General features: G+C 40.4%; 3 long non-coding RNA genes across 3 annotated transcripts; 1 reads left to right on the top strand and 2 right to left on the bottom strand.

Moving 5' to 3' along the window:
- Positions 1-1,296: 1,296 nt before the first annotated feature.
- LOC134293739 (uncharacterized) lies at positions 1,297-5,429 on the bottom strand. The gene is made up of 4 exons (XR_010000703.1): positions 5,414-5,429; positions 4,607-4,624; positions 2,694-2,711; positions 1,297-1,321 (listed from the first exon to the last, which is right to left on the bottom strand). It is a non-coding gene; the product is annotated as an uncharacterized LOC134293739 (long non-coding RNA).
- Positions 5,430-12,710: 7,281 nt separating this feature from the next.
- On the bottom strand, positions 12,711-15,082 carry LOC103279940 (uncharacterized). Its single transcript, XR_507066.3, has 3 exons — positions 14,874-15,082; positions 14,640-14,666; positions 12,711-12,728 (listed from the first exon to the last, which is right to left on the bottom strand). It is a non-coding gene; the product is annotated as an uncharacterized LOC103279940 (long non-coding RNA).
- LOC134293737 (uncharacterized) lies at positions 13,519-19,848 on the top strand. The gene is made up of 4 exons (XR_010000701.1): positions 13,519-13,739; positions 16,534-16,633; positions 18,277-18,544; positions 18,860-19,848. It is a non-coding gene; the product is annotated as an uncharacterized LOC134293737 (long non-coding RNA).
- The last annotated feature ends 6,094 nt before the right edge of the window (positions 19,849-25,942 follow it).

The raw sequence follows: 25,942 nt of genomic DNA, 5'->3' as shown, positions 1-25,942 counted from the left end.
AACATATACTCACTGGTAGATCAACTGGAGGCTGAAAATGTGAAAAAAAAAACCGAACAAACCATTATTTGTTATGTCACAAAAGCAAAATAAGAGCAAAAAGCAAAGGAATAACGAAGTCCCTTAAACAAAAAGATGTTCATTGCCACACAAGCAACACAGGGGTATGGGTTAACTAAGGGCAACTTTTATTACTGTTAACTAATGAATACTTTAAACTTCAACCTTTCCCAGGCTGGCATGTAACACATAATAAATTTGGCCTAGAACTTGACAATATACTTGATAGTGAACTTAACACTGAACTTCTGTTTCCATAATTATTGATGTCATATTATCAGTTTCCTAAGCCTTTTGTTCTCCTCCACCCTCAGATTATTTTTCCACATAGAGGAGGGTTACAGCTACTGGCTAGATCTAAAATGGGCGCTTTGGGTTATGCACCGATTTCTACTCCTCTGCTGCTTTACTACCACAGATAGAGGCAGGCGCCTGCTTTGTCCCTACCCCACACCAGGCTCTCCAAAGCAGCTCGGGTGCTCCTCTGCAACTGGGCCAGAAATTGTGCATTGCCCATATCAGACACCTCTGGTAAAAGTGAATTATTTCAGGACATTGCTTTGTCACAAATTCATTAAATACCCCATTAAACCTGGGTCTTCTTGAAAGGGCCAGATCTAATGGGGTATCGAGCCTGTGGGGACTGACTATCGGCAAAATCGCTCCTGCCCCCACATCTCCTGGGGCATCGTTTCTACATGCCAGGAGGCCTGCAGGAGCAGTGTAATGGTGGCCCAGTAAAGCTTTTTTATTTTTACTTTTAAGGCTCTTGGGGGGGGTGCAAGGGGGTGTGTGGTTGTCTTCTCAGTTCTCTGGGCTCACAGAACCCAAAAAACCATAAGAGCTTTTGGGACTGACCCCCGGCTGCCCCCCCCCTCCCAAACCTCCTGGTGCATCATTTCTACATGCCAGGAAGCTTGTCAGAGGCTCCGGAAGTTAACAGGAGGTCATCTAGACAAGCCTGGGTTTTGGGAGGGGTGTGGTGACAAAAACCTACTTTGAAATGGGGTTTTTAATCCCTCTTCATCGTGGGTTTTTCCCCAGAGTGGAAGCTTGCGCTGTCCAATGAGATGTTCCACAGCCCATGTGTGGCTGCCAGCCCTGTTTTTTTTAGCAGTAATCACTAAATAAGTTGAGGGCTTTATGGTCCCAGCTACTATTATTGTGTGTAAAGGTCTAGGTTGGGGAGGTGTTGTCTCCTTGCACACACTGCTGATTCACAATAATATATACTTACTTCTATAGGAAGAGCAGGAGGACCCTATAGCAGAAAAAGCAACATTGGTTACTTGCTCTTTAAATAGGGGGGAAACATAATGCAAAAATAACAGCAGCAACAACAAAACACGTTCACTGAGAAAATGGTGGAAAGATTAACTTAACCATCAGCAAACCCTGGCTGGATCTACACTGCCATTTGATGGAGTTTCAAAATAAAGATGAACTGCATTGGACTGGATTATATGGCAGTGTAGATGCAGTCTCTGTGGTATATTTAAGAAGATTCTAGACACTTCCAGATATCCTTTAAAATGTTTAAGATCAAGTCAGGGGTGCTGTCATTATAGCTTTAAAAAGTTTTTAAAGCAGTTTTATGGATTTTAATTGTTACTTTTTAAATACCACTGATGTTTTAATTTTGTTTTAATGTTTGTATATTTGTGGTTTTGAAATTGTATTGAAAGGCTTTTAATGTAAACCACTCTGAGTTTTCTTCTGGAGAGAAAAGCAGGTAATCATTAATAACAATAACAACAACAACAACAACAACAACAACAGCAGCAGCAGCAGCAGCAGCAGCAACCACAACAACAATAATTTTTTAAGGCCGCAGGGTATGCCAGTTACTTTATATGGATGTATTTCTTACTTTTTATTAATAATAATAATAATAATAGTAGTAGTAGTAGTAGTAGTAGTAGTAGTAGTAGTAATGGAAATTGCTCAAATTATAGAGCAATGTTGTGCACTGAGGGCTTTTTTCCACACACTTTTGTGGATATTTGTTGTTTTGCTGTTATAGTTTCATGCAACTTCACTCCCATATAATGCTGACTGAATTGCATTGAACTGGATTATATGGATTAATCCAATTCAATCTGCATTACAATGGCAGTGTAGATTGGGCACATATACACAGATGCAGAAAAATTAAAAGAATCTAAAACACCTCTGGATTCAATTATTGGATAAGGCATGCTCATCCTGTGAATACCTTTTACAATAAATTAAACAACAACATAAATGATTTTCTTCTAACTGAAACATAAAGTAATGTAAAATATAAATTCAAAAGTTATATTTCTCCTGAAGATGACATGGGTGGGATTTAACACCTTTGCCTGATGAAGTTCCCAGTGGGGATGTGAATGGTAGCATCATGTGTTTTGTGCATTTTTGGCTGGTCCCTTAAATGTATGTCTTTTTTGTAGATTTTGTGTGTATTTTGCTCTGTGGCCAGAAAGGCTATTCTTGAAATGTTTTCTGGCTTTAAAAATACTACATTTTAGCCACAATGTGAGAAATCTAAGGAAAAAGAAACCAAGGGACTGGGACTCAGCTGAAGGTTTCCACCTACAGCAACTTGTTTTTTCCAAAGCTGCTAATTACAAATGGTGTTAACATATACTCACTGGTAGATCAACTGGAGGCTGAAAATGTGAAAAAAAAACCGAACAAACCATTATTTGTTATGTCACAAAAGCAAAATAAGAGCAAAAAGCAAAGGAATAACGAAGTCCCTTAAACAAAAAGATGTTCATTGCCACACAAGCAACACAGGGGTATGGGTTAACTAAGGGCAACTTTTATTACTGTTAACTAATGAATACTTTAAACTTCAACCTTTCCCAGGCTGGCATGTAACACATAATAAATTTGGCCTAGAACTTGACAATATACTTGATAGTGAACTTAACACTGAACTTCTGTTTCCATAATTATTGATGTCATATTATCAGTTTCCTAAGCCTTTTGTTCTCCTCCACCCTCAGATTATTTTTCCACATAGAGGAGGGTTACAGCTACTGGCTAGATCTAAAATGGGCGCTTTGGGTTATGCACCGATTTCTACTCCTCTGCTGCTTTACTACCACAGATAGAGGCAGGCGCCTGCTTTGTCTCTACCCCACACCAGGCTCTCCAAAGCAGCTCGGGTGCTCCTCTGCAACTGGGCCAGAAATTGTGCATTGCCCATATCAGACACCTCTGGTAAAAGTGAATTATTTCAGGACATTGCTTTGTCACAAATTCATTAAATACCCCCATTAAACCTGGGTCTTCTTGAAAGGGCCAGATCTAATGGGGTATCGAGCCTGTGGGGACTGACTATCGGCAAAATCGCTCCTGCCCCCACATCTCCTGGGGCATCGTTTCTACATGCCAGGAGGCCTGCAGGAGCAGTGTAATGGTGGCCCAGTAAAGCTTTTTTATTTTTACTTTTAAGGCTCTTGGGGGGGGTGCAAGGGGGTGTGTGGTTGTCTTCTCAGTTCTCTGGGCTCACAGAACCCAAAAAACCATAAGAGCTTTTGGGACTGACCCCCGGCTGCCCCCCCCCTCCCAAACCTCCTGGTGCATCATTTCTACATGCCAGGAAGCTTGTCAGAGGCTCCGGAAGTTAACAGGAGGTCATCTAGACAAGCCTGGGTTTTGGGAGGGGCGTGGTGACAAAAACCTACTTTGAAATGGGTTTTTTTTTAGTCCCTCTTCATCGCGGGTTTTTCCCCAGAGTGGAAGCTTGCGCTGTCCAATGAGATGTTCCACAGCCCATGTGTGGCTGCCAGCCCTGTTTTTTTTTTTTTTTTTTAGCAGTAATCAATAAATAAGTTGAGGGCTTTATGGTCCCAGCTACTGTGGGTGGCTATTATTGTGTGTAAAGGTCTAGGTTGGGGAGGTGTTGTCTCCTTGCACTCACTGCTCATTCACAATAATATATACTTATTTCTATAGGAAGACCAGGAGGAAGCTATAGGATAAAATGGAACATTAGTTACTTGCTCTTTAAATAGGGGAATAAAGTAATGCAAAAATAACAGCAACAACAAGAAAACACGTTCACTGAGAAAATGGTGGAAATATTAATTTTACCATCAGCAAACTCTGGCTGGATCTACACTGCCATATGATGGAGTTTCAGAATGAAGATGAACTCCATTGGACTGGATTATATGGAAGTGTAGATCCAATCTCTGTGGGAGCTTTAAGGATATTCCCGATCCTTCCAGATATCCTTTAAAATGTTTAAGATCAAGTCAGGGGGTGCTGTCGTTATAGCTTTAAATTGTTTTTAAAGCAGTTTTATGGAATTTAATTGTTATTTTTTAAATACCATTGATGTTTACTTTTTTAATGTTTGTATATTTGTGGTTTTGAAATTGTATTGAAAGGTATATTTCTCCTGGTGATGACATGGGTGGGAGGCATTTACATTAGATATATTCATCTCCATCAAGGAAAGGTGCCATAGTATGTGGCATAGTATGCGGAATACTGGCAAGAGTAGACCCACTGAATCAATGGAATTTATCTTTGTGTTGACTCATCTCACCGGTAGATCTCCTGCACCCTGAAAATATAAAAAATATAACCATTATTTGTTATGTTTCAAAAACAAAAAAGAGCAAAAAGTAAAGGAATAAGGAAGTCCTTTAAACAAACACTGTTCTGCCACGCAAGCCCTGCAAATGAAGAGGCAACTCAGGGGTATGGGATAACTAAGGGCAACTTTTATTAATGTTACCAAGCTAAAACTCTAAAATTGTACCTTCCCCAGCCTGGCATATAACACATAATAAACTTGGGACAGACCTTGACAATAAGCTTGATAGTGAACTTATAATTGAACTTGGTAATGGGAACGATGCGGGCAATTCTGTTTCCAGAATATTAATGTCATATTATCAGTTTCGTAAGCCTTTTGTGCTCCCCCCTCCCTCCGATTATTTTACTACATGGAGGAGGTTTACAGCTCCTGGCTGGATCTAAAATTGGCACTTTGGTTGTGCACCGATTTCCATTCTCGTATTGTGTTTCCGCCACAGATAGAGGCAGGCGTCTGCTTTGTCCCTGTCCACAGCAGGCTCTCCAAAGCAGCTCAGGCATCCCTTTGCAACTGGGACAGAATTTACACATTGCCCATATCAGAAAAATGAATCCCGTAAGATCAATATGTCGTATTGGATGTACGATCCCATATCTCCCTTACATATCTTCCACATTGCTGGTTAACCCTTTTACGTGCCCCCCCTGGACACTTTTGCCAAGGGATTATTTTGGACCAACTCAAAATTCTCTGCTTCACTCAGACAGAAAATAATTGGACTGCTAATTACAAATGGGGTTAATATATACTCACGGTTAATCCTGGAATCTGAAAAAAATATCGAAAAAACATTATTTCTTATGTCTCAAAAACAACAAAGAGCAAATGAAAAAGAAAGTCATTTAAACCAAAAGATGATCAAATATTTGTGGGTGGGAGGCATTTACATTAGATATATTCATCTCCGCCAAGGAAAGGTGCCATAGTGTGTGCATGCTGGAAACAGTAAGAGTGTATGGATTGAAAGACTAAGGCCCTACCTCCACTGACCATTTAGTGCAGTTTCAAACTGGTATTATATAGATAATTAGATAGTTTATTTAATGTTTAGATCATATAGGACAGACAAATAAATATATACAAACCAGCTTATAAAATACAGTAAAAATTACTGTTGAAATACTATATAAATCATTAGAACCATTACAATGTATATATTTGTTGTGGATATTGTGTGTTATTGTATTTTGCTCTATGGCCAGAAAGGCTACCCTTGAAATGTTTTCTGGCTTTGACAAGACTGTATTTTAGCCACAATATAAGAAACCTAAGGAAAAAGAAATCAAGGGACTGGGACTCAGCTGAAGGTGTCAACCTACAGCAACATGTTTTTTATTGGCATTGCATTTGGCAAAGACCAATAGTAGAGAGGCTCCTATAGAAAATCAAAATTCTCTGGTTCACATACAGAAAATAATTGGATTGTAGAAGAAATATTTTCTCCTATTGCTAATGGTGACAGTTTTTCCAAAGCTGCTAATTACAAATGGTGTTAACATATACTCACTGGAAGAGAATCTGCATCCTGAAAATATAAAAAAATATAACCATTATTTGTTATGTTTCAAAAACAAAAAAGAGGAAGGAATAAGGAAGTCCTTTAAACAAACGATGATCATTGCCACGCAACCCCTGCAAATGAAGAGGCAACACAGGGGTATGGGTTAACTAAGAGCAACTTTTATTAATGTTACCAAATTAAAACTCTAAAATTGTACCTTCCTCAGGCTGGCATATAACACATTCCATAGATACTCGAGTATAAGCTGACCCAAATATAAGCTGAGGCACCTAATTTTACCACAAAAACTGGGAAAACTTATTGACTCAAGTATAAGACGAGGGCGGGAAATGCAGCAGCTACGGGTCAAATTCCAAAATAAAAATAGATATTAATAAAATTGCATTGTTTGAGGCATCAGTAGGTTAAAAGTTTTTGAATATTTATATAAAACTAATTATTTATATTACATGCAATATTACTATTAAGTCGTATAATATAATACACTGTATGTATATATACTTGTAAACCACCCTGAGTCCCCTTCGGGGTGAGAAGGGCGGGATATAAATGTTACTAATAAATAATAAATAATAATAATAATTTAAGATAATAAGACTTTAATAAGATAAGACTGTCTAACTGAATACCTATATATTCAAGTATAAGCCGACCTGAATAGAGGCCAGCCAGAACCCTCACTCGAGTATAAGCTGAGGGGAGCTTTTTCAGCCCTAAAAAAGGGCTGAAAAACTAGGCTTATACTCGAGTATATACAGTAATAAACTTGGGCCAGACCTTGACAATAAACTTGATAGTGAAGTTAACACTGAACTTGGTAAGGGGAACGATGCAGACAATTTTGTTCCTAGAATTATTGAAGTCATATTATCAGTTTCATAAGCCTTTTGTGCTCCTCCTGACTCCGACTGTTTTACCACATGGAGGAGGGTTACAGCTCCTGGCTGGATCTAAGATGTTTGCTTTGGTTGTGCACCGATTTCCACTCCTCTGCTGCTTTTCCGCCACAGATAGGTGCAGGCGCCTGCTTTGTCCCTGTCCCACACCAGGCTCTCCAAAGCAGCTCGGGTGTCCCTCTGCAACTGGGCCAGCAACTGTGCATTGCCCATATCAGACAGATGAATCCCTTCGGCTCAACAGTACTCTAAATTGTTATGTGATATGTCATGTTGGATGTATCATCCCATACCTCCCTTATATATATTCTGCATTGCCCAGTTAACTCTTTTACGAGCATCATCCAGCTTATGCATGTCACCGCCCCTTGGCCACCTAAACCAAGGGATTATTTTGGACCAAAATTCTCTGCTTCGCTCAGACAGAAAAAACGGAATTGTAGAAGAAGTTGTTTTCCCTATTGCTAATGAAGACATTTTTTCCAAAGCTGTTAATTACAAATGGTGTTAACAAATACTCACTGGTAGAACACCTGAAATCTGAAAATAAAAAAAAATATTTGTTATGTCTCAAAAACAAAAAAGAGCAAAAAGCAAACCTTCCCCAGGCTAGCATATAACACATACCCTGTTTGCCCTAAAATAAGACATCCCCAGAAAATAAGACCTAGTAGAGGTTTTGCTGAGTAAGGCCTCTCCCGAAAGTAAGACCTAGCAAAGTTTTTGTTTGGAAGCATGCCCATCGAACAGAACACCAGAGCATGCAGGATGGGTAAATGTATGTACCATAGAGTGTTGTACATGGAAATAATGGTAACAAGAAATTCTTGAAAGAATTCACAGTTTATCTGGTTATGCTGGTTTGTGATGACAACTACTGTACAGTATACCATATAATAAATGTTCATTTCTTTTGTTCAACAATAAATGTGAATTCTTCTTCATGGAAAAATAAGACATTCCCTGAAAATAAGACCTAGAGCATCTTTGGGAACAAAAATTAATATAAGTCACTGTCTTATTTTTGGGGAAACATGGTCATACGTTCGACCCAGAACATAACGAACTATATTATGGCTGATGCATGAAGATTAGCATGTATCTCTTGTACCAAACAAGAAGCAGAACTCATCTGTTCAGAAGTGTTAAATTATCACAAAGAGTGGGAAGATAAGCATAGTGTTATTTTCTATAAGCCATTTTTGACAGGTGTCTCATTCTTCTTGGAAGTACTGGCAAGAGTAGAACCACTGAATCAATGGGACTTATCTATGTGTTGACTCAGAATGGATGCAAAAATTTCCCCTATGGAATCAGTCAGGGCCCATCCAGACAGGTCCCAAAATGCGGGGTCTCTGTCGGGTTTTTACCAGAGGCATCCAAATGACGCCTCCAGTAGATGTGAATTGTTTTGGGACAAAGAAGGTAAACTTTGCTTTGTCCCAAATTCATTAAATATCCCATTAAACCTGGGTCTTTCTGAAAGGGCCAGATCTAATGGGGTATGGGGCCTGTGGGGACTGAATATCAGCAAAATCGCTCCTGCCCCCATGTCTCCTGGGCATCATTTCTACATGCAAGGTGGCCTGCAGGAGCAGCATAATGGCAGTCCAGTAGAGCTTTTTTACTTTTAAGGTTTTGGGGGGGGGGGTGTTGGGGACAGAGGGGCTGTCGTCTCAGTTCTCTGGGCCCATGGAACCCAAAAAACCAAAAGGGCTGTGGGGACTGACCCCCAGCTGCCTCTCCCACATCCTGGTGCATCATTTCTACATGCCAGGAGGTTTGCCAGAGCAGCATGACAGAGGCCCCGTACTTTAACGGGAGGCCATCTAGACAAGCCTGGGTTTTGGGAGGGGTGTGGAGACAAAAACCTATATTGAAGTGGATTTTTAAAACCCACTTCATCGTGTGTTTTTTTTTCCCAGTGTGGAAGTGTGGGCTGTCCAATTATGTGCTCCACGGCCCATGAGTAGCTGCCAGCCTTGTTTTTTTTTAAAGCTGTAATCACTAAATAAGCTGTGGATTTTGTGGTCCCAGCTACTGTGGGTGGCTGTTATTGTGTGTACAGGTCTAGGTTGGCGAGGTGTTGTCTCCTTCCACACACCGCTGATTCACAATAATCTATACTTACTCCACCAAGAGGATCAATAGCCTATAGAACAAAAAGGAACATTTGTTACTTGTTTTTTAAATAGGGGAATAAAGTAATGCAAAAATAACAGCAAGAACAACAAAACACATTCACTGAGAAAGTGGTGGAAAGATTAATTTTACCATCAGCAAACTCTGGCTGGATCTACACTGCCATATGATGGAGTTTCAGAATCAAGATGAACTGCATTGGACTGGATTATATGGCAGTGTAGATCCAGTCTCTGTGGGAGCTTTAAGGAGATTCTAGATACTTCCAGATATCCTTTAAGGTTTTTAAAAACAGGTCAGAGGGTGATGTGGTAATCACTTTACATAGTTTTTAAAGCAGTTTTATGAATTTTAATTGTTACATTTGAAATATCCTTGATGTTTAATTTTGTTTTAATGTTTGTATATTTGTGGTTTTGAAATTGTATTGAAATGCTTTTAATGTAAACCGCCGTGAGTTTCCCTTAGGAGAGAAAAGCAGGGTATCATTAATAAAATAACAACAATAACAGCAACAACAATAATGTTCTAATGCCCCAGGGTATGCCAATTACTTTATATGGATGTATTTCTGTGCTCCGTGCAGTCATGCCGGCCAAATGACCTTGGAGGTGTCTACGGACAACGCCAGCTCTTCGGCTTAGAAATGGAGATGAACACCAACCCCCAGAGTCAGACATGACTGGACTTAACATCAGGGGAAACCTTTACCTTTTATTTCTAAATAATAATAATAATAATAATAATTATTATTATTATTATTATTATTATTATTATTAATGCCAATTGCTCAAATTATAGAACATTCTTGTGCATTGAGGGCTTTTTTTCACTAACTTTTGTGGCTATTTGTTGTCTAGCCGCTAACAGTTTGAAGCAACTTCACTGCCATATAATGCAGAATGAATTGCACTGAACTGGATTATATGAGTCTACACTGCCATATAATCCAATTCAATTTACATTACAATGGCAGTGTAGATTGGGATACACAGATGCAGAAAAGTTAAAAATCCAAGACACTTCTAGATTCAATTATTGGATAAGGCATGCTCATCCTGTGAATACTTTTTACAATAAATTGAACAACAACATAAATGACTTTCTTCTAACTGAAACTTAAAGTAATATAAAATATAAGTTCAAAAGTTATATTTCTCCTGATAATGATATGGGTGAGAGGCATTTACATCAGATATATTCATCTCTGCCAAGGAAAGGTGCCATAGTGTGTGCATCTGGAAACAGTAAGAGTGTATGAATGGAAAGACTAGGGGCCCTATAATACCAGTTTCAAACTGGTATTATATAATAGACAGTTTATTTAATGCTTAAATCATAGGTTTTTCACATATAGGATAGACAAATAAATGCATAAAACAGATTAGAAAATACAATAAAAATTCACCATTAAAATACTATATAAATCATTAGAACCATTAAAAAGCTACATAAATGAATAAACAAAATGCTGGATAAAATACAGCATGAATTGGTACTTCCATAGGTAAAAACCAAGTAGAATTTTAAATGACAACAAAAGCACCTTTGCAAAATGTAAGTGTGTGACTTTAAGATCACCATGAGGATCATTGGGAAAGTCAATGTCCTCAAATGTTGAAAGAAAATTTGTTTCTGTATTTTTGGAAATCTATACAGTCTTAGGGTTGTGATACATTCCATGCAAGAAAAATAACAGCTTCTTCCACAGTTACCAATGACAAATAGTAGTGGCATATACTCCTCTACTATATCACTTAGGTCTTCTAGGTTCTGTTTTAATGTTTGTATATTTCTGGATTTTAAATTGTATGGAAATGCTTTTAATGTCAGCCACCTTGAGTCTCCTTCCGGAGAGAAAAATTGGGAACTTTCTCTGTACAAAGTTTGCACGTTTTGCACAGATTTATTATTTTCTTTTGTATACCTTGCACAGAAAAAAATGCTGTTTTCTGTGCAAAACTGCCATCTGTGAAATCTGTGCAGAATGTTTTTCAAACTACAAATACACTAAAAAAAACCAAGCAGTTATCAAATACATTTCTGTTAAAAAGTTACATTTCTTCTATAAGGAACAAAATATTGCATTATTAGCTATCTGACATGGATTTCTGATAACATTTTTGTTTTGCTTTCTGCTCAGTTGTTTTCTAAGGTACAAATATTGCAAACCAAGTAGAATAAGTAACTGAGGAAGCAGCAGTTTTTTCAAAGTTAGAATCTAATGTTACCTCAAGGCTATGTCAACACTCCACAGTTTTAAAACTACAATCCCCTTTTAACTGTCATTTCTCCATCCTGTGGATTCCTGGAATTTGTAGTTTGAAGAGGTGGGTAGATTTCTCTGCTAAAAAGCTCTATTTTTTTCTCTCCTGGCCTCGTCTGGCAGTGATTTCTAAGCACTTTGCCAAACTATAATTCTAAACGATGGGAACATGGAAAATAGTGTGGGATCTAGGGAAAACTGTAAAAATATATCCCTGCTGTGTTGTCGAAGGCTTTCATGGCCGGGATCACAGGGTTGTTGTATGTCTTTCGGGCTGTGTGGCCATGTTCCAGAAGCATTCTCTCCTGACGTTTCGCCCACATCTATGGCAGGCATCCTCAGAGGTTGTGAGGTATGGAGAAAACTAAGCAAAGAGGTTAATATATATCTGTGGAAAGTCTAGGGTGAGAGAGGTCAGTATGAATGTTGTGTAGTTAATCACTTTAATTAGCATTGAAAAGCTTATCTGCTGTCTTCTTCCTGCCTCTGGGGCATCCTTTGTTTAGAGTCGTTAACTGCCCTTGGTTGATTCATGTCTGGAAATCCTCTGTTTTCAGAGTATTGCTTTTTATTTACTGTTCTGATTTATTACAAAACTCAAAAATCAGAACAATAAATAAAAAGCAATACTCTGAAAACAGAGGATTTCCAGACATGAATCAACCAAGGGCAGTTAACGACTCTAAACAAAGGATGCCCCAGAGGCAGGAAGAAGACAGCAGATAAGCTTTTCAATGCTAATTAAAGTGATTAACTACACAACATTCATACTGACCTCTCTCACCCTAGACTTTCCACAGATTAACCTCTTTGCTTAGTTTTCTCCATACCTCACAACCTCTGAGGATGCCTGCCATAGATGTGGGCGAAACGTCAGGAGAGAATGCTTCTGGAACATGGCCACACAGCCCGAAAGACATACAACAACCCTATATCCCTGCTGTTAAGAATGTGAACTAACAAAGTAATTGAGCAGCAAAGTGATCATATTAGAATATACTGTTTTACTTTTTGTGGCCATGAATGTTTATTTACATTTCAGAAAAATGGTTATGCTTCATGTCCTTAGAGAGCAAATCTACACTACATGAATAATCGTGAAAACGGAATATAAATCATCCATTCGTATGGAAGCCGATGTACTGTTGTGCATCAGTCAAATAAATTATATTACTCAGAAAAAAATGAAAAGATATTCAATTTAAAATAAACAGTATTACTTACGGATTTAATGGGTTCAAGCTGAAAATGTAAAATTGGACAATTAATGACGGTTTCTATATTTATTACTGAAAACTCAGTATGCATCAGACAGGCCTAAAATGCAGGACTTCTCCCAGATTTATCTAAGACATCTAAATTGCACCTCAGATAAACTCAAATTAATCCAGAGTAAATTTCCCTGTTTAATCTGGATTAATAAAACACCTGGAGAGATCCAGACCCAGTTCGAGGTACAGGTCATCACCTACAAAGTCCTAAATGGTTCAGGACCCTCTTAGTCTTTAGGAAAAGCTTAAAAACCTGGTTTTCCAGCAGGCTTTCAGAGAGTGAACACTCTCCTCATGTCAGGTTCTCGTCTAGTGACGATTACATATTTGATGCACTTTATCTTCTCCCAACAGTTAGAAACAATCTTAACGTCTGCCTCATCCCACGTCTCCTATCAACTTGCAACACTTTGGCCCAGTTCATTTTTACAATTTTTTGCTTTGGTTTGTAGATTAGGTCATGTTGATATTACTGTTTTTAATGTTTAATGTGTTTAAATGCATTTTTGTGATCTGTTTTTATTGTTTCAATTTTTCTCATGTCAGGAGCGACTTGAGAAACTGCAAGTCGCTTCTGGAGTAGAAAAAAATCGTTTCAATGATTGTAATTAATCCGGGCTTGTCCCCATGTAAGCCAGCCCGAGTCCTCTAGGGGAGCTGGAGGCAGAGCATAAAAATAAAATTATTATTATTATTATTATTATTATTATTATTATTATTATTATTATTATTATTATTAATGTAAGGATCTTTCCAGGTGTTGGCCCTGTGGGATTGACTCCCAAGACTGCTGTTGCGACCCCAGAGGTTAATCCCCACAGCAATCCTGTTTCTTCAGGTTCCTGGAGCCCAAAGAATTGGGATGGCACCCCCACCCTCCCTTCGCAGTTCCTATTTCCCGCAGAAACCTATGAGGAGCCTGGCTTCATGCTCAAGCCCCTCCGTGGAAAGCTACTGATGCATCAAAATGATGTGTTGGAAGGTGAGCGGGAAATGAGGGAAATCGTGCCATCATGTGCCATGATACAGGAAAATGGGGCTGGAACGAAGCCTATTTAAAGGTAGTTCCGCATTTGTTTCACCCTCTTTTCATTTTGACTGCATTTACACTGCCAGTTAATTCACTTTTGGGGCCGCAGTGGAGCAGCGGGTTAAACCACTGAGCTGCAGAACTTGCTGACCAAATGTCGGCGGTTCAAATCCGCAGTGCGGGATAAGCTTCCGTTGTTAGCCCCAGTTCGAAAACGTGCAAATGTGAATAAACCAAATTGGTACCGCTCTGGCAAGAAGGTAATAGTGCTCCATGCAACCATGCTGGCCACATGACCTTGGAGGCATCTACGGACAACGCCGGCTCTTCGGCTTAGAAATGGAGATGAGCACCAACCCACAGAGTCGGACCTGACTAGACTTAATGTCAAGGGAAAACGTTTACTTTCCCTTTAATTTACTTTAATCTATGGTAAACCATTTAACCCAGTCTGATCTCAGGGTAAAAAAAACAGCAGTAAAGGCCTGACTCTTACAAGTGTTTCAACAGTGGAGATTTATGAAGGAGAAGGAGAAGAGCAAGAAGTCATCCAACTATCTGATTGTGAATTCTTACAATTCAAAGTTTGACATGACAAAGGCTGAAAAGGGAGGCGGAGAAGATGAAGATAATTAAATACAGAGTGTATTTCAGTATTCAGTTAAATTGTGTGTTCTTAAGATGCTTTCACAAAGAATAAAGGTTTTGAAGGGAAAATTTAAATAAGAGGAAAAAATAATATTTATGTAGGGTTTTTTTTCAAGATTAATTCCCAGAAAATAAATCAATTACAATCTTGTCAGGATGTTCAGGTATTTCATTATTTTAAAAGCCAAGAAATAATATACATACCACAGGAGCTCTCTTCTTTCTGAATTTCTGTTAAAGAAAGACCAAAACAATATATAAAATTAATGGGTTCTAGATACTCGCTCTTGAACATAAAATTAGGCAGAAATAACATGAAAACAATGGGAATAGTTTGTCACATTACAAAAAAAGATTTGTTTAACATGTGCCTGAAAACTTTTATCCAAACTCATATTAATATGCACATATGAAATGAAACCACCCAAAAGTGCATACATTGTAGACCTCTTTTGCTGGGTGCTGCTACGGAGGGAAAATAGCTCTCCATTATCCTCACTGGGACATTCTGATGTTGAGCAGAATTCTGGGAAATATAGTTTAGGGCAAGGCCTTTTGTATTCTCTGCCACGGGGCTCCTTGTCTTCCCAAACTACATTTCCCAGAATTCTGTGCTTTCTTTCCCAGCAAACTCTGCTTTCTCCCTGCTGCTTCCCTCAACTTAATGGCGAGAAGCCATTAATTTAAAGAGGAAAGGCAGCCTGTTTGGTTTTGATTTTGCTTCCTTGTGCTGAAAATGAAAGTGACTTTGGGAGGCTTTAAGGTTTTACAAAATGCAAATGAAAAAGTATTGCATAAGTTTCGATTCTTAAGTTTTTGGCATGGGTCACACCCACGTGTCGGGTATCACCCTGTAAATACAAATTTAACAAATTTGATCTGACCTACGTAGAGTAGGACTAACAAAATAATTGCACACCTCTATTGAATAGATACCGCACTGTCTGATTTTCAGCATGGATGCTGCTAAAAAATTCTAGTTCAGTAGTAGACAAATAGCATTGGATGGACATAAAAAGAGTTTATTATCTAAGAAAAGTACACCTATAGTTAATGCAATATCAAAGGGATGGTCAGCAATTATGGTTAACAGAAAATCTAGTAGACTGTTGAACAAACAAGACTGGCAAAATCTGCTTTCACTAGTTCTGTGCAACTAACTTGAGCACAAAATAAAGATGTCCCTCCAAAAGGTGCAGAGCTGCTTTTCATTATTAGATTAGAACTTATTAGAGAAAGCAGCTTGTAAATTCAAACTGAATCCTCACATCTAGTCTGAGAAAGCAGTGTATGCCCCTGTTTCCTCTGCCCATAGTTTTTCTAGTTTTAGAAAAGTTTTACTATTTAGGGAAAATGTTTAGTGAAGAAAATGATCTTACCATTTCGCCTTCCTGTGGACCAAACAGAGAGATGAGAAGGAGAGCAGCCACAATTTGGAACTTCATCTTGGCTTCCTTGTCACCAGTGTTAATGCTGCGGACTCAGGACCTCTGTATTTAAGGCTTTCCTTTATCCAGAAAATTCAAGACGGTAGACCTGTTGAGGGGAATCAATCATTTCCGCAATGTGGTCAAGTTAATTTATTGCCATCCTCATTGCGTCAAAGCAATTATTGACTCCAAAGGACAGGACCAACCTGGTGGATAAAAAGTAAAATGTATTATTTTATTTAAACATATTTTCCAAATTGATCATATTATGTTTTCCAGGTCTGTACAATGTGTAATGTACTAGATTTCTGGCAGAAACAAATAACAATTCTCCTTTCTGTTGCAATGGAAAAAGCTTTGGAATGCAATCTTAGGGCACATTTACACTGACACTACAATGAAGCTTAGAACGTATTTGGAAGGAACCGGTTTCACTGAATGGGTAATTGGACTGCCATATTTGGAACCACTATTTTAGATACGCCAAGTGGAATAAATTCCAAATAACATTCAAGGAATGTAAAGAGCTGGGTATTTTTAGCTTACATATGTGAAAGTTAAGAGAAGACATGATAGCCTTGTTTAAATATTGAAAGGATGTTGTAAGGAAGAAGGAGCACGTTTGTTTTCTAGAGACTAGGACTCAGAGCAATGGGTTTAAATTACAGGAAAGAAGATTCAAGAGTGGGACTCTCTGCTTTGGAGGCTTTTAAACAGAGGATGGATGACCATCTATTGGGGCTATTTCGATTAATAAGGATTTATATGGTACATGGTATTTCTGATTTACTATATATCAATTACAACAGCCATATGTTTTATACATTGCACCTGCTATGGTATTACTAGACATCCTGGACAATAGCGGCTTTCAATACCATCGACCATGGTATCCTTCTGGGTCGACTCTCTGGGATGGGTCTTGGGGGTTCTGCTCTGCAGTGGCTTCAGTCCTTCCTGGAGGGTCGCTCTCAGTTGGTGAAGCTGAGGGACTCCTGCTTGGACCCCTGGCCATTGATCCGTGGGGTCCCGCAAGGTTCTGTTTTGTCACCCATGCTTTTTAACATCTACATGAAACCGTTGGGTGAGGTCATCCAGAGTTTTGGAGTTCGGTGCTATCTCTATGCGGATGACACCCAACTCTACTACTCTTTTCCACCTAAATCCAAGGAAGCCCCTGGGATACTGAACCAGTGTCTGGCCGCTGTGTTGGCCTGGATGAGGGCGAACAAGCTGAGATTTAATCCTAACAAGACAGAGGTCCTCCAGGTCAGTCGTACGTCCGATCGGGATATAGGGTGGCAACCTGTGCTTGACGGGGTCACACTCCCCCTGAAGGCGCAGGTCCGCAGTTTGGGGGTCCTCCTGGATTCAGGGCTGACGCTTGAGGCCCAGGTGTCGGCCATGGCCGGGAGGGCCTTTGCACAACTAAAACTTGTGTGCCAGCTGCGACCATACCTCAAGAAGTCTGATCTGACCATGGTGGTCCATGCCTTAGTTACCTCTAGACTGGATTATTGCAACGCACTCTACGTGGGGCTGCCTTTGAAGATGGCCCGGAAACTGCAACTAGTACAACGTGCGGCAGCCAGGTTTCTAACTGGAGCAAATTACAGGGCGCATTCTACTCCCCTGTTCAAGGAGCTCCATTGGCTGCCGTTTATTTTCCGAGCCCAATTCAAGGTGCAGGTCATTACCTACAAAGCCCTAAACAGTTTGGGACCCACCTACCTTCGCGACCGTATTTCCCCCTATGAACCTACACGATATCTTCACTTGTCGGGGGAGGCCCTCCTCTCGCTCCCACCACCCTCGCAGTCACGGTTGGTGGGAACTAGGGAGAGGGCCTTCTCCGTCATGGCCCCCCGGCTCTGGAACTTGCTCCCTAGGGAGATCAGGCAGGCCCCTACCCTCCTTTTCTTTAGAAAGAACCCGAAAACATGGCTCTTCCAGCAGGCCTTCGATAATTGATCCAGTAAGTCTGACCTCTTGCATCTCCAATAATAGTCCCGTATTTACGCCTCTTCCAGCATCTTGAAGGCGATGACAATTTGGATAATTCTCCCCTCCTGATGATTTTGACAAACTAGCATCCTGGCCCAGGTTTTCTCTAGATTTTATCCAAGATTTTACCTTTTGTCCTTGAATGTGATTTTCATGGCTTGTATTTATTGTTATTATCTGTTTTATTGCTTTGTTTTATTGTTGTGGATTGGGCATGGCCCCATGTAAGCCGCTCCGAGTCCCTTCGGGGAGATGGGGTGGGGTATAAAAATAAAATAATAATAATAATAATAATAATAATAATAATAATAATTATTATTATTATTATTATTATTATTATTATTATTATTATAACAGCAGTCATTGGTGGCACTTATCAATAACATGGTTTGTTTTTGTTTCTATAGAATGGCATCTAAAAAGAACAGTGGGGGTCCCAAGGGCAAGGGCCTGGCTAAGAAAGTGCCGGCAAAGTGCCTATTCCCCCCCCCCTCCAATATTTCTGCCTCAGTTGAAGATGACATTACAGTGGAGACCATCAATGTTGGCTCAAGAAGTGTTGCAGAAACTGAACACTCTTGCCTCAACCTGCTGAATGCCAGGGACCATGGAGCCTACTTGCAGTGGAACCCCAGTCTCAGACACAACATCCTAGGAATCCCACACAGACAACAGGTAATGATGACACATACACCTGGCCAAGGGGTCAGTTGGATTCATAGGAGAGGGACTTAGCCAGCCTCTTTCCAGTGATTCCCAAGCTTTAGTTAGCGCCACTCCTATCAGTTATCAACATAGCTTGACAGTAGGCATGACTGCTTCAGCCATGGCTTCATCAGCTGAATCCACCCACCAATACTGGGTCATAACTAATTGGCCTCTACCAGCCCCTCGCAGGATGATCACCATGTCCTCTGGTGCTCACCTGGCACAGAAAATATTCTAATTTTTTGGAAATAAATATATTGATATATTTTCCCTTTATTTTAGAGAGTTAGAAAAAAAAAGAAGAAAGAGGATTCGGACAAAGAAGCACCAAGAAAAAAATTAAAAAGAGAAAGGTAGATCAGAACTAGGCCAAATGATTTACCTGCTTTATGATATATGCGGATGTGCTTGTAAAGACCTACCTGACAAGGGCTTACTTCTTTTCCAATATCTCAATATTATATACTCGGCATATGTTAATTTTGCGGGCAACGCTTTGATGCTTTATTATAAGTGCTTTAGGTTTTATGCAGCCCAGTATCCCACGTTACGTTGGGTTCTTATAGATAATCAACTTTGGATGGAGGTTATGACCCCAGCCCAGTCGGTTTGGGATGAAAAGGCTGACAGTGGGTTATACCATGCAGAACTTTCATACAACAGCCCCCCAACAACAGGAACAACAACAACAACCTGTCTTGTGTTGAGAGTATTCATCCCAAGGAGGGTGCTCCACACAGCTTGCAAATTTCAGCATTTATGTAATGGAGGACACTCTGCCAGTATTTGCACCAAGAGAAGGCCATTCAAGGCCAACCAGAGAGATAATCAATATTCCAAAGGAACCATGGGCCCTTCTTCCCTCCCCAAAGAGCCCCAGCCCAATTAATTTGAAACAATAGCAAATTTGGACAATAACCTAGCCTAATCCAGCAGCAGCCGACTACTACTTTGACTTTAGCCAAAGCCTTTCATTTATCGTTCACCTTGTTTCGTTGTTATTGTAGTGTATGTTTTTCAGATGCAGATCCATTGGTGCTTAGAAGGCTGGGCCCAACATGTGGGCACAACTACGTCCACTGGGGCTGAGTGACAGACCTGTGGAATCCCCATGGCCTACACTTGGCCACTGTTCAATGGGAAGGCAGGAAGGGCCTCCATTGAGACAGTTTGTATCTACTGCTGTTTGAATTGTGGAATGGTTTCCTTCCTGATGTTGTTGGTTATCCACGTCGATAAAATATCTTGGCCTGTCAAAGGCATGCATTGTCCTGGCAGGCATTGGCTGACTTCCATAAGATTAGTAGGCATTGCCTCGCACCCATACGGTATGGCTGCAACCATACCGGTCTCAAGTGGCCTGGCAGTGGTGATGCCAAAGGGCTTGTGAAGCCAAAACAAAGTTCACAGGGCCATACATAGAGGCTTTGGCTGAAGGTATGAACTCTACGTGCACCTCACCAACACTACTGGTAATATCTAAACCTTACTGGGTTGATATCCATCTCTCGGATTTTGGCAAGACTCAGTGCCTGTTTAGCTTGCAGAGGGACATTAGACCTGGGTGGAGGACATGGTGGGAGATAGGAGCAAAGTGGACGCTTGCCCCTAATCTGTGGCAGAAAATAGCAAGTGATTAACATTTTGGTGTACACCTCAACCACCTCCTTTGTGTGTAGGCCAGGAACAGAAACCCTCATCTGTGGTTCAAGTAACCGAGGTGAACAAAATGGCCTAGGAATGGCAGAGTCTGGGTATCACATCTGTATTTCTGCATTACCTTGTACTCATGCTTTCCCTCACTTCCACTTCTTTGTAATTTCTTTAACTTTTATTATTACTTCAAAACAAACTGCAATTCCAGCAATAGTCATTTTTTTAATAGCCTGGAGAGGGTGGGAGGTGATTGTGATAGAAAAGCTGCAAAATCAGCATAAATAGCTGGAGTTTGAAGCAGTTAGTTGGTGGTAGCAATGTCTTTGTTGGAGTTAATTCGACAAATTAAATTTGTTATTGTTGTATGCCTTTAAGTTGAGCCTATTACAGGGTTTGGGGGGATCAGTGAAAAGATGATATATCAACCCAATATTAATGAAAATCCACTTAAGGGAGTTAATACCTTGTTTGTTTTATGGATAGTATAACAACCCAACATTGAGTAAAATACAAATTAAAAATGCCCTAACCTCTTCCAGTGGCCCTACCCCGTTGACTTTCCATGATTATTCCTTGTTCAGTCAATTCTATTGATTCAATGAGCCTAAAATTTAATCTAATATCTGTCTTAGACTGTTAAAAATGAACACATAATGTTATGGGAATAGCCATCTGTATTTTATTTGCAAAGCTTTTTTCCATTCTCTGGAGTTGAAATGGGACCCTCTTCTTCTGGTCCCATGCTAAAATAAACATAATCTGTTATTCTTACAGCAAAAACATTTCACTGCTATATTTTGATAATTTTTTCTTTGTATGATTTCATTGGTGTGAAAAGTGGCAAAGTAGAAATGCATCAGGACAGGAACGTGGTGTTGGATCTTCAGAGTGCTTCATCAACATGGTGCAGGATGTTCAGAGTGCGGTCTTATTTGTCATGCTAAAAATAAGGGGGGAAATAATAAGGGAGCAGAAATATTTTTATTGACTTAGATTTGAAGGAACCTAATCTGTCAATGTAGAACTAGTTCATTTACTGAGATTAGTTCTTGTACTGCAGATGAAGGACAGCTATACTGAAAGCCTTAAACATAGAGTTTAAGAGTAATATCTTTTCGGGGACTGCAGCAATTATGGGTGCTATACCTTAAAATAAATAAATCAGTTGCATTGGGTCCCTTCCCAGGAAAAAGGCAGGGCGTAAATTCATAGAAAGATATGAGAAAGAATTTCAGAGTTTGAAAAAATTCCATACAACTAGTGCTTGAAATAGCCACTCTTTTCCACTATGACGTTCAGCACCTTTCACTTCTGGGAATCATATTTGAAAACAGAAACTATTCCGGGCTTTTAATGATTCAAGAAGTGTTGATCGAAACATCAATATCAATGGGGAGAAAAGGAGATTACCAGTCTCTGTAAAGAAGGGAATGCTTAGTGGTCAAAGAATGTATAAAATGCAAAGGTGCTCTCCAAGGTGCTGAATCTATTAGGAACCAGTATTTGGCACCTTGGTTAGCTTCTTTCAGTTAATTGGAAGTATTCATCAGCAGTAATATATACTTACAAAAAACAGACTGGTAGCACCCTAAAAATAGAGAAGTGAATGTTAATTTCTTTTAAAAGGAAAAGAAAACATTTCTAACAAATTCCTCATCCACAAGATAGAAGAAAAATTGGTTTTATTCTTAGATGTCTTAGAGAAGGCATGGGCAAACTTTGGCCTTCCAGGTGTTTTGGACTTCAATTCCCGCAATTCCTAACAGCTTCAGGCCCCTTCCTTTCCCCCCCCCCCACAGCCACTTAAGTAGAAGTCCAAAACACCTGGAGGGCCAAAGTTTGCCCATGCCTGCCTCAGGGGGATTCTGGGACTCTTCCAGATTTTTATATTCAAATGCCCAAAGAGACAGCAGTTTAATCCTGCTTATAGCAGCAGTGGGGTCCCTGGTGGTGGCACAGTGTGTTAAAGCGCTGAGCTGCTGAACTTGCAAACTGAAAGGTCCCAGGTTCAAATCCCGGGAGCGGAATAAGTGCCTGCTGTTAGCCCCAGCTCCTGCCAACCTAGCAGTTCGAAAACATGCAAATGTGAGTAGATCAATAGGTACCACTCCGGTGGGAAGGTAACGGCACTCCATGCAGTCATGCCGGCCACATGACCTTGGAGGTGTCTACGGACAACGTCGGCTCTTTGGCTTAAAAATGGAGATGAGCACCAACCCCCAGAGTCGGTCACGACTGAACTTAATGCCAGGGGAAAACCTTTACCTTAACCTATAGCAGCAGTGGCCTGAAATAGGAGAAATGGACTTCTCTCTGAGGAAAACCACAGCTCGGACATGCAAAAGCCAGTGTTGAGGAATGCAAGAAGTAGTAGTCATGGGAAAATTAATCGGAATTGTCGTTAATTGTAATAAATTTGTTAATTGTAATACATTCGAACAGGGTTCTGAGGTGGTTTGGCGCTTCCGAATTAACCTTCCAATTTGAAGCGTTGAAGCCCATCCTCGGAATATCTTCAGAATACCTTCTGATATGAGTGTTTTCAACCAAACTCCTGCATTGGGCTTAAGAGCCCCATATAAACCAAGCCAAGCTTGGAGCATTTTTACTCCTGGGTATATATAGCACTGAAAAGGAGGAGGAAGAGGAAGAGAAGGGGCTGTTCTGCAAGAGTGAGCCTCCCTGTTCACAAAACGTGGAGTGAGGAATGGATGGAAGGAAAAGAGGGAGGAAAGGGTGCCCTGTTTGCTGCTGCTGCTGTAACTAACCCGGGGCAGACTACCTGCTCTCGGAGGGCCCTCTCCTTGTCCAGCTTCCTCTGCAGCCTCTCTGCCCAGGCTTCAGCCGCATCGGGAGCTGCCGCTTTACCGTCCACTTGGGACACCGAGTCATAGAATCATAGAATCATAGAGTTTGAAGAGATCTCACGGGCCATCCAGTCCAACCCTCTGCCAAGAAGCAGGAAAATCACATTCAAAGCACCCCCGACAGGTGGCCATCCAGCCTCTGCTTAAAAGCTCCAAAGAAGGAGCCTCCGCCACACTCTGGGGCAGATAATTCCACTGCTCAACAGCTCGCACAATGAGGACGTTCTTCCTAATGTTCTGATGGAATCTCCTTGATGGAGTACTTCCTCATTCTTCCACACGCTGCTGGAAGGTTTTATGGTGTTGTAGATTTATTAAATTAGCATCCACGCAGAAAGCAATCTGTTCTGGGGCTGAGAGTGTGTGACTTACCCAAGATCACCCAATGGGTGTCAGGACGTGATAGCCCAGCATTCATAACAACTGTACTCTCCACGTCCTGCCAGAGCAATAGGGGGTGGGAGATAATCTAAATGATAAGGGCCATCTGGCCAGAGACGGGTTTTATGGCCAGCTCTGGTTTTTCAAGCCTGGGAAAAGGGTCATTTAACAGATACATGTGAATGTGGGGGGGGGGGGGGGGGGGAGGTTGGAAGTGGATATACTCAGGGTTTGGTGGGAACACGTCAGTTTCAGCTTGTTTTCATCTTGAAAAGAAGGTCCTCAATAAAGCGTTTCCACGGAGCTGCCTGTGTGAGCCTGTTTGAGTCCGATAGCTTTCAAGAGCTGACAATGGGTTTCCATTGCTGAGTGGGGAATCAAGCCACAATTGGAGTCCAGCTCTCAAACCTCTCCCTCCCTCCCTTTCTTCCTTCTTTCTCCCTCTCTCTAAACTTCTCATACCTTCCAAGAATTCACATATGAAAGTTTGGTCAAGATGTTCAAGTGAGGACAAAAGTGGGTGGGGAATGTTAAGAGGAGAGAGGAAGTAGGTCATCTGGGAATACTCTGTTACCCTTACTATGGGGAAACTTCTGCCCTGGCCCAATGCTTTTTGGGAAATGTAGTTTAGTGCAGGCATGTGGCTTCTCGCTTCCCATTAAATAAATGGGGAAAATTCAGAGGCTCCGTTCTCCCTCATTTTTAAAGCTACTGGGGTGAAATTTGCTACAATGGGAGAAGATTTTTTTATCACTCTTTACCTATCAAGTTTCATAATGTCTCACCCATCCACTGATTTTTTTCAGAATTTTCAAAGTTTTTCAAAACAATATTTTATTTGAAAAGGCTACAAGACTGATGCCCCCGCCTCTCCCTCCCTCTTCCGTCAGCCCTGATTGGCTGAGAGGCATGCCAACAGTGGGGCTTGGTCACCGCTATATCCGAAGACATCCGAGACAGAAGAAACGAAGGTGCCTTTTGATTCAAATTCTTAATATTGGGAAGGCAGTGAGCAGGTGAGTCGGAACTTTAGAGCTTTAGAGCCAAATTAGATATGAATTTAACAAGCATACAAACAATTTGCTCAACCCTACTAATTAGGACTAGAAATGACATTTGAATGTAATAAGGTAGAATTCTGTTCATTCACCCTCGCAGGCGCGGTTGGTGGGGACGAGAGAGAGGGCCTTCTCTGTCGTGGCCCCCCAGCTTTGGAACTTGCTCCCTAGGGAGATTAGGCTGGCCCCCACCCTCCTCTCCTTCCGGAAGAACCTGAAAACCTGGCTTTACCGGAAAGCCTTTGATCAGTGAATTCTGTTGGTTCAAGTTGTCTGCCTACATAATAATAGACCCACTGATTCGCCTTCTTATTGTCATTATTGTCATTTCTAGTACTTTAATGACTATGTCAATTACGTAACTACCTCCCCCCAATTTGACACATTCGCCCTTTGGCCTAGACTTGTGTTTTATATCTGTTTTTAACGCGTTTTCCTGCAATATTGTTTTTATGATGGTTTTACTGATATTGTTGATTTATTGTTGTAAATTTATGTGTTTTGATTTGTTTTTATATTGTGATGTTGGGCAAGGCCCCATGTGAGCCGCCCCGAGTCCCTACGGGGAGATGGGGCGGGATACAAGAATAAAATTATTATTATTATTATTATTATTATTATTATTATTATTATTATTATTAGTTGGATTGGAATAATCCCCACTTTTCCCAGCATAAGTATTTTTAAAAGTGGTGTGCCTTCTTACACAATGTCTATACTCTGGCTGTGCATCAATAGCTGCATGGTTTCCATGCATCTCCCATGGTCCCGCTGGGGAGTCCATGTTGCTCTGTAGATTCCATGTAGTTTGTCACCATTTAATGGAACTAGACTGGCAGAAATTGACAGGCTGCCAGTGTCAAATTCGGTCTGTTTGGAACCTTTAATAAAAATAAACCATGTCAATATAAATGCCACTTATATTTTATTTTGGGTTTAATGTTTGCAATCAATGAGAAAGGAATGGAGAAATGAATTGTCTCCAGTCCTCTACTACTAAGAAAACAATTTCACTTTGTGTTACAGAAATAGCTAGATTGTAACATTACATTTTGTAATTTTCTGTTATTTGATTCTTTGCACAAGAGAGTACATAATGCATTAGATTAGGTAGCCTTCCCCATCATAGTTCAGAATCTTCAGGATTGTGTCTTCTTATTTGCCCTAGAAATAAGAAAACAAGTGAAATATATCCAAACGACAACTTTGGTAAAAGTGAATTTATTTGGAACAAAGAAGGTAAACCTTGCTCCTGATTATATTTCTCCTGATGGTGATATGGGTGGGAGGCATTATATTAGATATATTCATCTCTGCCAAGGAAAGGTTCATAGTGTGTGCATGTTGGAAACAGTAAGAGTGTATGGATGGAAAAACTAAGGCAGTATCTCCACTGACCATTT

The sequence above is a fragment of the Anolis carolinensis genome, unplaced genomic scaffold, assembly GCF_035594765.1.
Source record: "Anolis carolinensis isolate JA03-04 unplaced genomic scaffold, rAnoCar3.1.pri scaffold_10, whole genome shotgun sequence".
NCBI lineage: Eukaryota > Metazoa > Chordata > Lepidosauria > Squamata > Dactyloidae > Anolis > Anolis carolinensis.
This window is presented reverse-complemented; position numbering and strand designations above follow the sequence as displayed.